At 45.2% G+C, this 13635-nt stretch overlaps 1 protein-coding gene across 3 annotated transcripts in view; it reads left to right on the top strand.

The window, feature by feature from the left end:
- LDB1 (LIM domain binding 1) overlaps positions 1 to 13635 on the top strand; it is a 59385-nt gene that overhangs the window by 19099 nt on the left and 26651 nt on the right. Inside the window, exon 1 of one of the 3 annotated variants that reach the window (XM_083738033.1) lies at positions 11286 to 11718. The exons of the other annotated variants lie outside the window; for them this stretch is intronic. The gene's annotated coding sequence lies outside the window, so the exon portion shown is untranslated. Of the gene's footprint in view, positions 1 to 11285; positions 11719 to 13635 lie in introns of those variants that run through there. 3 annotated transcript variants of the gene reach the window in all.

The following is a 13635-nucleotide window of genomic DNA, read 5'->3' as shown; positions in this document are numbered from 1 at the left end:
GGGGAGGATGTTGGAAAAAGTAATTTCTGTACACTTCTTGACTCCACTTAACAATATAGTGAAGATAATTTCCTCAAGAAGGAGTGATCTGCCTGTTTTTGTTAGCAAGCAAAAACTGATCTTGATTAAATACCCTCAACATATCATCCAATATGGCTAATTGAAAGAAACATACAATAAATGCTTCAAGCAGTTGGAGACTCTGTTTTCTTCAAATTCACAAGAATTCCTTAGTTTAACTATGTGCTCCCAGAAGAGATAGTGATGGTGGCTAACTTGGATGGCTCTAATACAAGTTTGGCCAAATTCATGGAGAATACGACTGTCAATGGCTAGTAGCCATGATGGCTATCTTGTCGCCCCACTGTTAAGGCAGTATGCCTCTAAGTACCCATTGTAGGGTTTCACATTGGAAGAGTTCTCTGCACTCAGGTCCTGCCTGTGCAGGCATCTGGTTGGCTACTGTGAGAACAAAATGCCTGATGCAGCAGAGTTACACTAGGAAAGGGTTAAGAACAACAATTTGTTCATTTCCCCCTTCCAAGTTCATTGACTTCCATTTTTCTCCAAAAGATGTCCCAAGCTTTACCCAAAGCCACACAAATGTCTCTAGACACCTGGTTATAGCGCCAGTTATTCGGAGGAACCAACTTGCTTCAGTAACTGATTAGTTTACATGTTCAAAGGATGAACCTTGAATGTGAAGTGAGCTGAAAGTCTAGCATGGTCACTCTTTCCTTTCTAGCACAACAATTTAAATAAGATAAAGGTTGTTATCTGTGGTGGGTGGAGTCCACAGTTTCCTAGAGAAGCACAATAAATTGTAAATGGCTGAAGAGATTCAACTAGGGGGGTGTTTGCTCGGCTGGCTGGCTGGTTGCTGTAAGAATCCCCCTGCCCAAGAAGCATCCACTTCTCGGAGTTGTGCAAGGCTGTTGGTTACAAACAACTCCCCAGATAACAAGCTTGAGATGGAAGAGTATATTTGGCAAACTCTGATAAGCAACTCAGCTCCTGTAAAGCATGTGGGAAGGGGTAAGTGCCATGCTTTGGGGTCTGTAGAGTTGCATGGGGTCAGGATTGGGACAGCTGTAGGCTATGTGGCTTGTGAGTAAGAGCACTTTTTGTTCTGAAGGGGGTAATGGTGCATTACTGTGGTGCATTTCCCCCTTCTATTTATTCCAAACAGGCTGCTCCCCCTCTCCTTCTCGGCCCTTTCTCCTGACTTGTTTATGTGTCCCTTGTTAACAAGAGACTCTGATGGACCGTAGTCATCTCCTTGGCATTTTGTTTGCCACTAAAACTCATGTACAGGTGAGAAGCGCCAGAGTATTAGTGGGCCTGTCTGTGGCTTTCTCTCTTGCTGTTTGACAGCAGGGTGGTTTGAAGAGCTGTGGAGCAGCTGGCCTGTGCTCTTTCTGTCCCTTCCCTAGCAGGAAGAGAATCAACGCTGCATGGAATTGGTATGCACAGATGTAACATGAAACCAGAAGGTTAGGGTAATGCAGAAGTTATTGGTCTGCCAGAAGCCACTTAAGTGGGACTCTGCTTGAGAGTTATGAGCTGCATAGTGCTAGGTGTGTGGTAAAGGTAAAGGGACCCCTGACCGTTAGGTCCAGTCGCAAACGACTCTGGGGTTGCGGTGCTCATCACACTTTATTGGCCGAGGGAGCCGGCATACAGCTTCCGGGTCATGTGGCCAGCATGACTAAGCCGCTTCTGGCGAACCAGAGCAGCGCGTGGAAACGGCGTTTACCTTCCCGCCGGAGCGGTACCTATTTATCTACTTGCACTTTGACGTGCTTTAGAACTGCTAGGTTGGCAGGAGCTGGGTGTGTGGTAGTTTCTAGCAAAAGGTTTTGCTGGAACAGACATCTTTCTGTAGGGTTTTGGTTAACAAGTAGATTGGCTTGCCAGCTAATCTAGACTCCAACACTAGAGTGATCGCTACTTCCCTATAGGGATAGCTGCTCCCCCTTAAGAGGGCACCAATCTCATGGGAACCACAAGAGCACTTTGGGTGCCACAGGCCTTCCTAGCTATCTGCTAGAGCAGCCTTCCCTATCTTGGTGACCTCCAGATGTTGTTAGACTCTAGTTTTCCTCACCTCCAGCCAGCGTGGCTAATGGTCAAGAATGATGGGAGTTGTAGTTTAAAATGTCTTGAGGGCACCAAGTTGGAGAAAGTTGCACTAGAGCATTTTTATGAAGCATTTTCTTCCCTCTGCATGCTGCATGGCTGTTTGTTATTGTGATTTCTCCAATTCCACCAGCCCTGTCCACTAGGCTTGATGTCACTGAGCAGCTAGAGGGCAAGGCTGTGTGTTCCCCACACAGTTAAAGCACTTTCAAAGCACCTTCTTTCCCTCAAAATAATTTTGGGCACTGTAGCCTGTTAAGGGTTGTTGGGAATCATAACTCTGTGAGGGGTAAACTACAGTGCCTAGACTTCGGTGAGGGAAAGAATGTGCTTCCTCCAGTGTCCTTTAATGTGCTTCAAATGTCCAGGTAAGAGTGAACCAGTGGAAGTTTCGTTGGTCAGTGGGCCAGTTGGAAGTTTTCCTTAACCTGCATTTGTTGCCTGGGCAACAAATCCAGCTGCTGAAAATTAATATAAGTAGCCCTCATAGGAAAAATATTTTCTACAATCAAGTGGTACATATATATATATATATATATATATATATATATATATATATATATGCAGGTTTTGGTGTCCTCGGGTGTCTTCCCGTGTAAAAGTTGGGGTGTCTAGACGACGTTTCGACGAGGTCTCACTCGTCATCTTCAGGCTGGTGCTTTCGGCTTCTTGTTACTGTTACAGTAACAAGAAGCCGAAAGCACCAGCCTGAAGATGACGAGTGAGACCTCGTCGAAACGTCGCCTAGACACCCCAACTTTTACACGGGAAGACACCCGAGGACACCAAAACCTGCATTCCTGTACCCGTGAAAATCTACGAAAGCAAATATATATATATATATATATAATGAAATAACAAATAAAAAATAATAAATAAATAAAATAAATAAAAAATAAAATAAAATAAATAAATAAAAAATAAATAAAAATTGTACCCATGTTTACTCAGAAGTAAGTTTCAATGAGTTCAATGGGGCTTACTCTGCAGTGGGTGACTATAGCAATGCAGGCTCAGGAAGTCAACTTAGGGAGCAGTATGGTTGTAGAGAGACACTTGAAAACTCGTCTCAGAGAATCACATAGCAACCCTTGCTTCTTTTTCAATGCCAGCTTCATGTTCAAAACCAGCACCACCCAGTGAAAACCAAAGGCTCTAGGCCAGGCTACCGAGAAGTGCCCCTTTAAGTGGCATTTTTTTAAAAAAGGGAGAAATCAGTAAACTGTACCAGTGTTCTATTATGAAAATAATGGGCCATAGGCCAAGTCCTTGTTAGCTTGTTTGATAATTCCTTTGCTGGTCAAAATGACCTCAATCTCAATTGTCAGGGAGGGAAAACCAACAACAAATCAGGCACAGAGCCAACCAAAAAATTATTATTGACTGCTCACAATCTTTTGTTGGGATCACCTAAATGGAGCTTATGGTCCAGTTTGAGAATCTCTGGTCTATTAGCTTAGTGCAGGAATCAGTGACAGTTACAAGCTCTGTCTAAATGTTTTCAAAGTTGTAATCAGAGCAACTTTAAAATAATTTCCTTTCTGTCTCAATGACTGGTTCAGAGACACCTGATGTCTCTTCCAGTTATCTTCCAGGGGCAGTGCAGGGCCATCAAACAAATTAAGGCATGCTTTCCGCCTTTTATTCAGGTCAATGTGCATTACATTATCATACAATGCAAGCACAAGAATTGGTGTTGGGGTCAAACTTCAGCATCCTGAGAATGTTATCTTCTTTTAAGTTTCTAGCCCTTAAGGCTGCAAAACAAGACTTGAAAATGCCCTGAACATCATATGAAATCTCAGAAGGCAGAGGGGAAGGAAGACAGGAATTTCAGTAGACAAGCAAAACAGATTTAGCACCTGGCATAGCTCTTTGTTCCTCCCTATGGCTAACAGAAAAGGAGTAGATTATGCAAAAAATAATAATAAATCAAATTGATATTGCATGATTTTATACAGGCCACTTCATTTGGTTACCTTGGTCAAAAACAATGATTTATTTATTTCTAGACAGACACAGTCTGTTTATTATATTGTTCTACCAACAACCAAACAGAAGAGATCAAATTATTCCAGGTTGCTATATGCTAAAGGTGCCTGCAGGGCAATGAAAAAGTTGGTAAAACTAGCTTTGTAGTCCTGTTGTTCAGAATACTGTCATGCCAGGAATCTGTATGTAAAATCGGGTAAGTTTTTGTAACCTAATAGAATCCAGCTGTCCGTAGCTGTGAACCCCGCTTGAGGCCCTGCTACACATGAAGTAGCCACATGTTCCTGTATAGCACAGGAGATAAGCTGAGTGGCACCCATAGCAGAAGCGTACCTGGGTACTGGGAACGTAGCATAGAAGCTGCCTTGCTGGGGGCAGCTCTTTGGAAACCTCATTGATCAGTGGCAACAAAAGAAATGGAAATCAAATGACTGTGGACTATTTGCCTGTGGAACTAGGGCTAGACTAGAGAGGAAGATGAAGGACTCTGTTTAGCAGGCCCTGAAGGAAGCACTTAACTGCCTGAAACAAGTGACAGGAAACACCTGCTCAGCTGTGGCCTTTGCAAGGTGCAGAGGTCCCCCCCCCTCTCCTCCTGTGACTTCGCATGCCAACAAGTCCTGGAGTAGACAGCCTGCCTCTCAGATGAGGGCCCTTCCCCACCGTCACACACACACAGCCCCAGGATTTGTTGGTGAGCAATTGTTTTGGTGCTTTCTCTGGAGTTAACCAGTGTCCCTTCAAGCCCCTCAGGGTCCTACATATAGGATCTGGAAATCTGACCCAACCTGCACCCTCCATATTCCCTAAGGCGTTCTAACCATCTTGGCTATCCAATCTTGGCAAAGCCCCAGCGAAAAGGACTTAAGTTTCTGAGCAGCTGTGTCTCTCTTCTAACAAGGGGAAATGCTCCTCGTCGGAGAGCGGCATCCGTTGCCACGTGGTTGGATCAATGGCCGTAAAGCTGTGTCTGTGTGATTTATATCTCCCAGAGCACCAGTGCTAGCTGCACAGAGTACAGTAAAAAGGGGCTGGTGAACTGTGGCACATGAAAAGACTGAAGAGAGAACTGCAGGAGTTGAGGGGGGGGGGGAGGTTGGTTCTTGTGCTGCTGGACTCCTATGTATAAAAGGTGGAAGGGATCTTCTTCTTCTTCTTCTTCTTCTTCCTCTTCCTCTTCTTCTTCCTGTTAAAATATGTATAGTGCCCTTCGTCCAAAGATCACAGGGTGGTTCACAACATTAAAATACAAAATGAGAACACAAAATACACAATACCTCCCACTGGACTTCCGCCAACCACATCCCAGTCCTGCTTCAGCATCCATCCAATGCCTCTTTAATTATTAACTTGACTGGAACCAGAACCAGCTGGAGCTGCTGCATCTTTGTGGACCTGCTCCAAAGAGGGATCGCTGAAGGTGAGGATGCGCTGCAAGGCTGCTGTAGCATAAGGGTGCCCTAAGTCAGCAGACGGGAGAATAAAATGCACACACAGGGCATGTTTTATTTCTGCCTACCCAAAGGTTGCTAAAGATGTATTCCTACTAGAGGATGTGTTCCTGTGACATGGACTGATGCTGCTAAAAAATGATATTGCTGACCCCCAAACCTACCAGTCTGCAGGACTTAGTGGTTTTCACCCTCCCCAAATACATGTGGGAAAATTAGTCCCCCCCCCCCGTTTCTGGATTTTGATACACCCCATGAGGCAGGTATAATTCCCACCCTCTCCATGCCTAGCTAACCTGAATCACAGAACTTCTAGCTTTGTTGGGAAGCTTGTTTGTCTCATTTCCTAACCCCATTATAATATGTATATAGACATTCTCTATCACTGCATTGTTGATGGTGCAGTTGTTTGATGTGTGAATCTGAGATGTCAGGTGGGACAGAAGTCTACAATGTGTGGATGCCCGAAAGAAGTGTACTCCACTGGATTAATAGATCTAGTACTTTGATCTGGAAGATCTTGATGTATATTCAACTGCTGCTAAAGATTACTTATATAGTTCTGAGAGAAAAATGTTCAGCACCAATCCCACACACCTGTAGAACAGGAATCCTGATAACTTTTCTCTCACAGCATTGTGGTGAGGTTAAATACAATAAAGCCTGTAAAGCACTTAGGAAATCAAGAATGTCATAGTAGGCAGTATTTTTGTTCTTATGGGACGCGGGTGGCGCTGTAGGTTAAACCACAGAGCCTAGGACTTGCCGATCAGAAGGTCGGCAGTTCGAATCCCTGCAACAGGGTGAGCTCCCATTGCTCGGTCCCTGCTCCTGCCAACCTAGCATTTCGAAGAGGAGGTGAAAGGGCATAAGCTATTTTTCTGTACCTCCAAAATATCAGATTTATATGATTGTTACAGCAAGGGATTGGGTCTCCCTTTCTAGGAAGCCTTGAACTTGCATCAGCCACAGGTTAGAAACCTCACAAATATATGTGCATTAGGATATGCTATGGCTCCATTTCCCAAGCGTTGGGTCCTGAAGAAGTGTTTCCTTGCCACTGTGGATTGTTAGGATGACACCTGTTAATGCCAGGAGAGGGAAATGATTAAAAATAATATTTTATAAGGGTTATTATTATTATTTTAAAATCAGACTCAGGAAAATAGCTTCATAATCAGCCTTTTAGGTTCCATGTGACCATTCAGTGTTTTATCACATGGTATGGTACCCTGAATTTTGGATATGACTCATACCCCTTTGCTGCAGTAGTGAACAGATAGCAGCACCATCCTTTCCCAGACACCATCACTACAGCCATGGTAACTGGGCACATCAAATAACAGATTCACCATGGTGCTTCTGCTGAAAGGAGCAGTATCACATGAAGGTGCTATTCTGTGACTCATCCTGTTTTGTCTGCCGTTCCTTGCAAAACCCAAGTTGATTAGAGGACTGCTTGGTAGCATTTTAAATCAGAGCCAGAAACTGACCCTTGCACCCAGGGCTAGAACCCTAGGCTATGCTGCTTTTTGTGGCACTGAAGCAGCCAAGAGGAGAAAGTCTATTGCTGCCTTTGCTTACTAGGCTAGAAACTCTGTGATTGGGAGACTGAGCATAGATCTGAGAACGTAGTAGTAGCAGCTCTGTTGTTTTTTTTAATACTGGCTTGCTCACCTTGATCATTTCCCTGTCTGCTCTTCCGTTGAGCTCAAATGGGTGAAACACCTTCACTACAGTTGTCTGGAACCACCCAGAAGTGTTCGCCTAACATTTTAATGTTTACCATTCCAGTAGAACTGAAGGGGTAACACAGTGAAATTAAAACTAAAATCTAGCTTTTGTTTTTTAAGTTCTTTACCACAGCATGCATCATTGATCCTTGAAACATGCTACCATAAGATCATGGTGATAGCCAATAGTTTAACTAACTTCAAAAGGTGTAGAATTTATTCCTAGACATAATCCTCTCCATAGCCATTAACTAAAATGGTTCAGACATCTTATTTCTTTATAGAAATATTTTTTAATGAAATAGCAGTATAATAAATTTCAAAGCAGTTTGCAACAACAACAAAAAAGAGTAAAACTACACAGTAAAAATCACATTAAAAAGTTAAACACAGACACCAATTAACCATTGTAGATGTGTTCTTCATTTCCTTCACAGGCCTGGTGGAATAGAAAAGTTTTCAGCAGGCGTTTAGAAGTTGAAGCAGAAGGTGCCTGCTGAATCTCTGTTGGCAGAATATTACACAGGCCTGGGCTGATGACTCTAAAAGCTCCATTTCTTGTTATCAATTGAGCCTCGCCAACCTGGGGAATGATCTACAACATTCCTGAAGATTATTTTAGTTCTTGCAGATTATTTTAGTTAGTGATCAAAATGGGATATAACGGTTCAGGTGATCCCTGAGGTACCCTAGACCCTAGTTGTTTAGGATTTTGTAAATACAGTGGTACCTCGGGTTAAGTACTTAATTCGTTCCGGAGGTCCGTTCTTAACCTGAAACTGTTATTAACCTGAAGCATCACTTTAGCTAATGGGGCCTCCTGCTGCTGCTGCGCCATCGGAGCACGATTTTTGTTCTTATCCTGAAGCAAAGTTCTTAACCTGAAGCACTATTTCTGGCTTAGTGGAGTGTGTAACCTGAAGCGTATGTAACCCGAGGTACCACTGTACATACAAGGACCTCTTGCTGAGGGTGTCACTAGTTTAGGAGAGTGAAATAACTGAAAAGTGAATGGCAAAGGCTGGAGTTATATGCTGATTCATTGCAGTGTTTCAGGCTTCCTCTGGTACATCTGGAGCTGGTTCTTGTCAGAGAGGGGATACTGTGCTAGATGTACTAACCACATAAGACTGATCCTTTGTTTTTATGTAGCGGAGACTCACATCTCCTTGCTAGACCCTCACTAGAACCAACTCTGATTCTCAGGAAATTTGTGACCTGAATTCTGTAGCTTAGAGCCTGGTAATTAGAACCATTCCTATCGCTAGGCTGTTCCCGAAAGCAGAGCTTTGGTTTGTCCCAGTGGCAGTTTGACACACAGCACTTTAGCTACGTTTTGTGTGTGTGTGTGATTTCGTATTTCAGCACATAATCCAAGCCCCGACTCCTTTTATGAAAAAGAAAACAGATGTGTAGCCTTTCAGCTGCAGTTGCAATTGCACGTTACCCAGAGTTCTGCAGAATGAAGTATTCTTCCATTATTTTCTTACTTGCTCAGATGAGTAGCAGGCATTTAAAATGTTGTATTTATTGACTTCTGATTCTAGCATCTGATGAAAATATGACAATCCTGGTTCAGGCTGCCAGTACATTTAGGCTTCTCCTGCTAAAGCAAGCCATCAGTTAAGTGGAAGGCACGCATTCCATATTTTGAGGGTTTGTTCTATTACAGTCAAACCTAGAAACCTGTAACTTAAAAAAGTCTATTGTGCTAGAACAGTTGTACAGCTGCAGCTGTATATGTGTGCACATTTGCACAACCAGCTATATACTACCCCCCCCAATTATTTTCCAGTGCTCAGTTGAAGGAGGCACCTAATTTTATGCCTTGAATCTTACTGGATTTTTTACATGATGTATATCTCAAAATTACTCTTCATTGCAGGAGAATTAAATAATACCAACCAACACCAGCCATTCTGAGTGGCTAAAAAGGTTTGCTCTAAAATGAAATGATACATTTCATGGGTTTTAGTTTCCAAGTTAAAAACAACAATGTCTTGTTATTACTTTTTTCAGAAAAAAAAATGCAATTAAAAGTTCTGAAGGAAAAAGTGTCTTTTGCCAGCTCTGTCCATCAGTTCTCATTTGCAAAAGCTGCCATGTGTCCTTATTTTGGGATGTTGCATTCTACAGAACATATATTGCCCATAGAACAGGTGCTGAAAACTCACTTTTGTCCCTTGTTTCTGGCTAGCCCTGGATTTCATGTTTCCCTGCTTAGTAACATTTAGGGTTTGAAAGACATCTTGTCTGTACCTGCAAGGTTCATGTATCCCAGGGCAGCTCTGAAGGGGACGCAGTGGCATTAGACCTAATGATGAGGAACTTGTAGCTCTCCAGCTGTTGTGGGACTCCATCACAACTGATGGTCAGGGATTATGGGAGTTGTAGTCTAGTGATGTCTGGAAGACACAGGTTCCCTACCTCTGCTTTAGTTCAATTCTGTCTTACATAAAGACCAATGCTATAGATTCACTCTGTTTCTAAAATTAGAAATGTGAAGGCTCAAACGTGCCTGCAGGTCACTATCCTGCGCTAGAAACCTTCCACTGAATTCTAAATGCGCTCATAATATTTGTAGTTATTCATCAGGCGGCCAGTATAGGTACTCTTATTTATGATTACAGTACATGACATGTTCAAGGCTGAGCCCTAGGCTAAGGTTGCATCCTTTTCTCCTGACAGTGGTTCTGTGCTATTGACAGCTGGAGGACATGCAGTGATGCAAAAGGAATGGCTTTTGCCATTCCCAGCAACCAAACTGTGAAGCTGTTGGCTCCTCTGTTGGGTGGGGGAACTGACAATCTGAGCCCTAGGCTCCATGGCTGTCCTTGGTGAGCCACAGCACAAGTTTAGTTCTACTGGTTTTAGCCATTAATCATAACAACTTGACACAAATTCAGCCCTGCTTCCAGGGAAGACATAACTGTTTTTGGCTACATTTATAAGAGACCCCATATCACAAAAAGGCACCACATCCTGGGAATTGCAGTGAAGGCTTTGGACTGCACAGCCCTAGGATGTCTCAACCCAGTTGCCCTAATTACACTGAGATATAAACATTTTGCATCTGGTATCGCAGAAATTTAGGCTTTTGGTCTACTCTAAACCATACCCTACAAGCTAGCAGGAACTGGAGTACGTAATTAAATGCCCATCTCCTCACATACAGTTCCGCTAGAATTATTTTCGTGGTTGTTTGTGGGTAACAAAATATCAGTTTCAGCTGGATTCTATGAATGTTTAATTTACTTGGAAGCAACTCCTACTAAATGCAAAGGGTTTTTGCTTCTTAGGTGCGTCCTTGCAACAAACTACCCAGTAGGAAAAAGCACTTCAAGCTTTCATTGAAACCCCAACCCTTTCATTGAATTAAAGCGATTTGGGCACTAGATTTGCGTAGATGGAAGAAACGAGTGAAACCTCCCAACGTGGCGAAGTTTCCTTCCTACCAGGGATATTTGCAAGACCTGGAATAAGGCACGCATTGAAGCTCTCCATCCCGATTAGATGAGGGTGGGGGGAATTGGCCTTTTTAATGTTTTTTTTTTGTTGTTGTTTTTGCTGTAGAGCCCGAGAGTTTCTTCCATGGTGGGAAAAGACCTGGTACTTCCCAGGCTGCTTTACTTAGAGTGGGGAGCTTTTTCACCCACCCCTCTTCTTCTTCAGCATCATCATCTTTAAGGGCGGATGGCATCACCTCCCACCGCAGCTTTCTCTCCTCTGGTCTTTCCGGCTGCCTGGCGTCCCCTTCCCTCTCTGGGATTTACCTCTTTCTGTCTGGGTCTGTCTCTCCCTTTTGTTTTTCTCAGCCTAGGCATGGCAGATCCCTCCCTCTTTCATGCGATCAGAGCAGCCCCTGGAGCGGGGGAGAGAGGAGTGGGAGTGGGGAGGGAAGGCCTCCTCCTCCTCCTTAGAGAGGAGCTTCTGGGCCTCTTTCTGAAAGGCACAGGGAGGTGTGTGTGTGTGCGCGCGTGTACGCGAGAGCGAGCGTGTGTGCAAGAGCCGAGCCTCCTCCATGCCCCAACAGAGGGCCTGAGACAGCAGCAGGAGCAGCCATTGTTCAGGGAAAACCTGGCAGACAAAGGACGGGCTTCCTCCTTTTCACCGAAGCCTTCCTGTTTCCTTCGGCGGCCGCTGGCTCCGCTAGGCCTCTCGGCAGCCGCCGCCGCGCTCCGCTCCCGCCTGGTCCAGTTGCAAGCCGGCTCCTGGCCTTTTTCTCAATTATTCTTTCCATTTTGAACTTTCTCTCTCCTCTCCCCATGGCTGGCTGGGAGTAAAGCACCCTCGGGCAGCAGGGATGTTCTGAGTTCCCGTCTTGCCGCCGTCTCCCACTTCTCCCCCCACCCCACCGTCCCGCCCCTCGCCCGCAACAGCGACACTCCGCCACTTCTCCCCAGGTAAGGCTCGGAGCTCGCTGCTCGCGCTCGGATCAAGTTCGGGGGAGGTCCGCGAGGCCGTCCCGGGTGCCTGGGAAAGGTCCGGGGTGTGTGTGTGTGTGTGTGTGTGTGTGTGGAGGAGCCGGCGGCGGCGGCGGTTCAATGGCTTCTTCCCAACCACGGCTCTTGCATGGATGCGGCGCGGCGAAGGGCTTCCTCCATCCGAGCATGTCTGCGCTCCCAGAGCCATGTGAGGATTGGGAAGGTGGTGTGCTGGGCAGGAAAGGCAGAGGGATTGAAGACACCCCGGCTTGCCTTTTGGGTGGGTGGGAGGATCTCCCAGCGAAGGGGTCTTCTTGTTCCCAGCCTGTTTTTCCCCCTTTCTTCTGGATTCCTCTCTCTCACCCCCCTCCCACCCCCGGTGTCTTCAGGCAGTGACACTAGGCCTTACTCTCCTCGGAACAGAGTTGCAAGAGGGGGTGTGGAAAGGGAAAGGAACCGAGGGGGTTGATTTGGGGATGGGGGCTTCCTAGGTCTGTGGGCTTTGCTTAGGAGCAGCAGCAGCAGCAAAGATCATAAAGTTTCCTTCAAGGTGTGTATGTTTGGTCAGTGAGCGAGGGAGGCCGCCAAGACGCGAGTGAGACAAGAATTCTCCTCTAGTGGAGTTTGCAACTCCTGCTGTTTTCAAAACAGGGGAATGGCAGAATCTCAGAGTGTTAGGAAGAAATTGTGGGATTGGGTGGTGTGTTTTTTTGGGTGGGGGGATAGGTCCCTGGAGATAAGCAGCACTAGGGGTCGCAGTGTGCATGATGGGGTCGTTTAATTTTTCTTTGCTGGAGGCTGTTCTCCTGCTGTCACTCTGCAGCAGCCTTCCCTGGCCTCAGACCCTTTCCTTCTGTCTTGCTTCAGCTTCTTTCTGTAAACCAGAATAGCTTGTGTTTGGCTGAGAGCTCTTTCCCCTGGAAAACCAGTTATAAGTTTTTCCAGTTTCCAGGCTGCTCAGCGAGGCTAGAGCTGGACAGGGCGGTGGAGGAGTGGCCTTTGCATATCCAGTAGGTCAGTGCTGGAGTTGGGATTCTGTCAGTGTGGAAGCTCTCTTAACCAAGCCTTCCCCTGTTTTATGCATTTCTTAAGTTTCAAACAAATGTTCGGACTTGGGATAGGACAGTAGTTCCTGGGGGAAATGTGGGGAGTGTTTTCAATTAACCTGTCATATTCTGTGATTCTTCTTAGTATCCTTGAGTCTAAACATGCTTTGTAGCTGTATCAAACCCTGTCCAGGGGGCAAAATTTGCATTGGACACAATGTCTTCAACTTGGAAGAGCCGGCGACTTGTACCCATAGGAGTTTATTTACTGTGGTCCTTCCCTAGTGGAGAGCACATTTGTCTTGGGATCATTAGAAACACTGGCTAATTCTAATCTAGACCCTAGCTGCTGGTTGACTCAGAGCAGGGTAAAGAGGTGGGGATATGTTGAGCTCATGAAAGAGAATTCTCACCTGCACTAGGCTTAAATGAAACCTTCTACAACCTAGTGCCCTCCAGAAGTTTTGGACTGCTAACCTCAACCCCATCCAACATAGTCAATGGTCAGGGAGAAGGGGAGAGGTAGTCCATCTGCAACAATTGGAGGGCACCAGGTCGAGAACAGCTGCTTTAGTGTGTCTTGGGACTTTGTACTGAAATTAGAACACGTCCACTTCTTTACAGACTCTTGCCTCAAAGAGGCCCTGCATACCAGACACTAACACTGTTAGTGTGTAGACAACTCTACAGAACTTGAATTTCCAGTTTAGTGTCTCCCTTTGGTTTCTTGCAAGTCCTCAGAACAGGGAGAAGGATTTGTTAAAATCTCAGCTAAAGGTTTGACAGACTACCTTGTGGCACCTTAAAGACTAAACACATTTATGACCGCATACATTTTTGCGGACCAAAC

The sequence above is a fragment of the Podarcis gaigeae genome, assembly GCF_964106915.1.
Source record: "Podarcis gaigeae genome assembly, chromosome: 5".
In the NCBI taxonomy this organism is placed as follows: Eukaryota; Metazoa; Chordata; class Lepidosauria; order Squamata; family Lacertidae; genus Podarcis; species Podarcis gaigeae.
The sequence above is the reverse complement of the archived record's forward strand: the minus strand, read 5'-3'. Positions and strand labels throughout refer to the sequence as shown.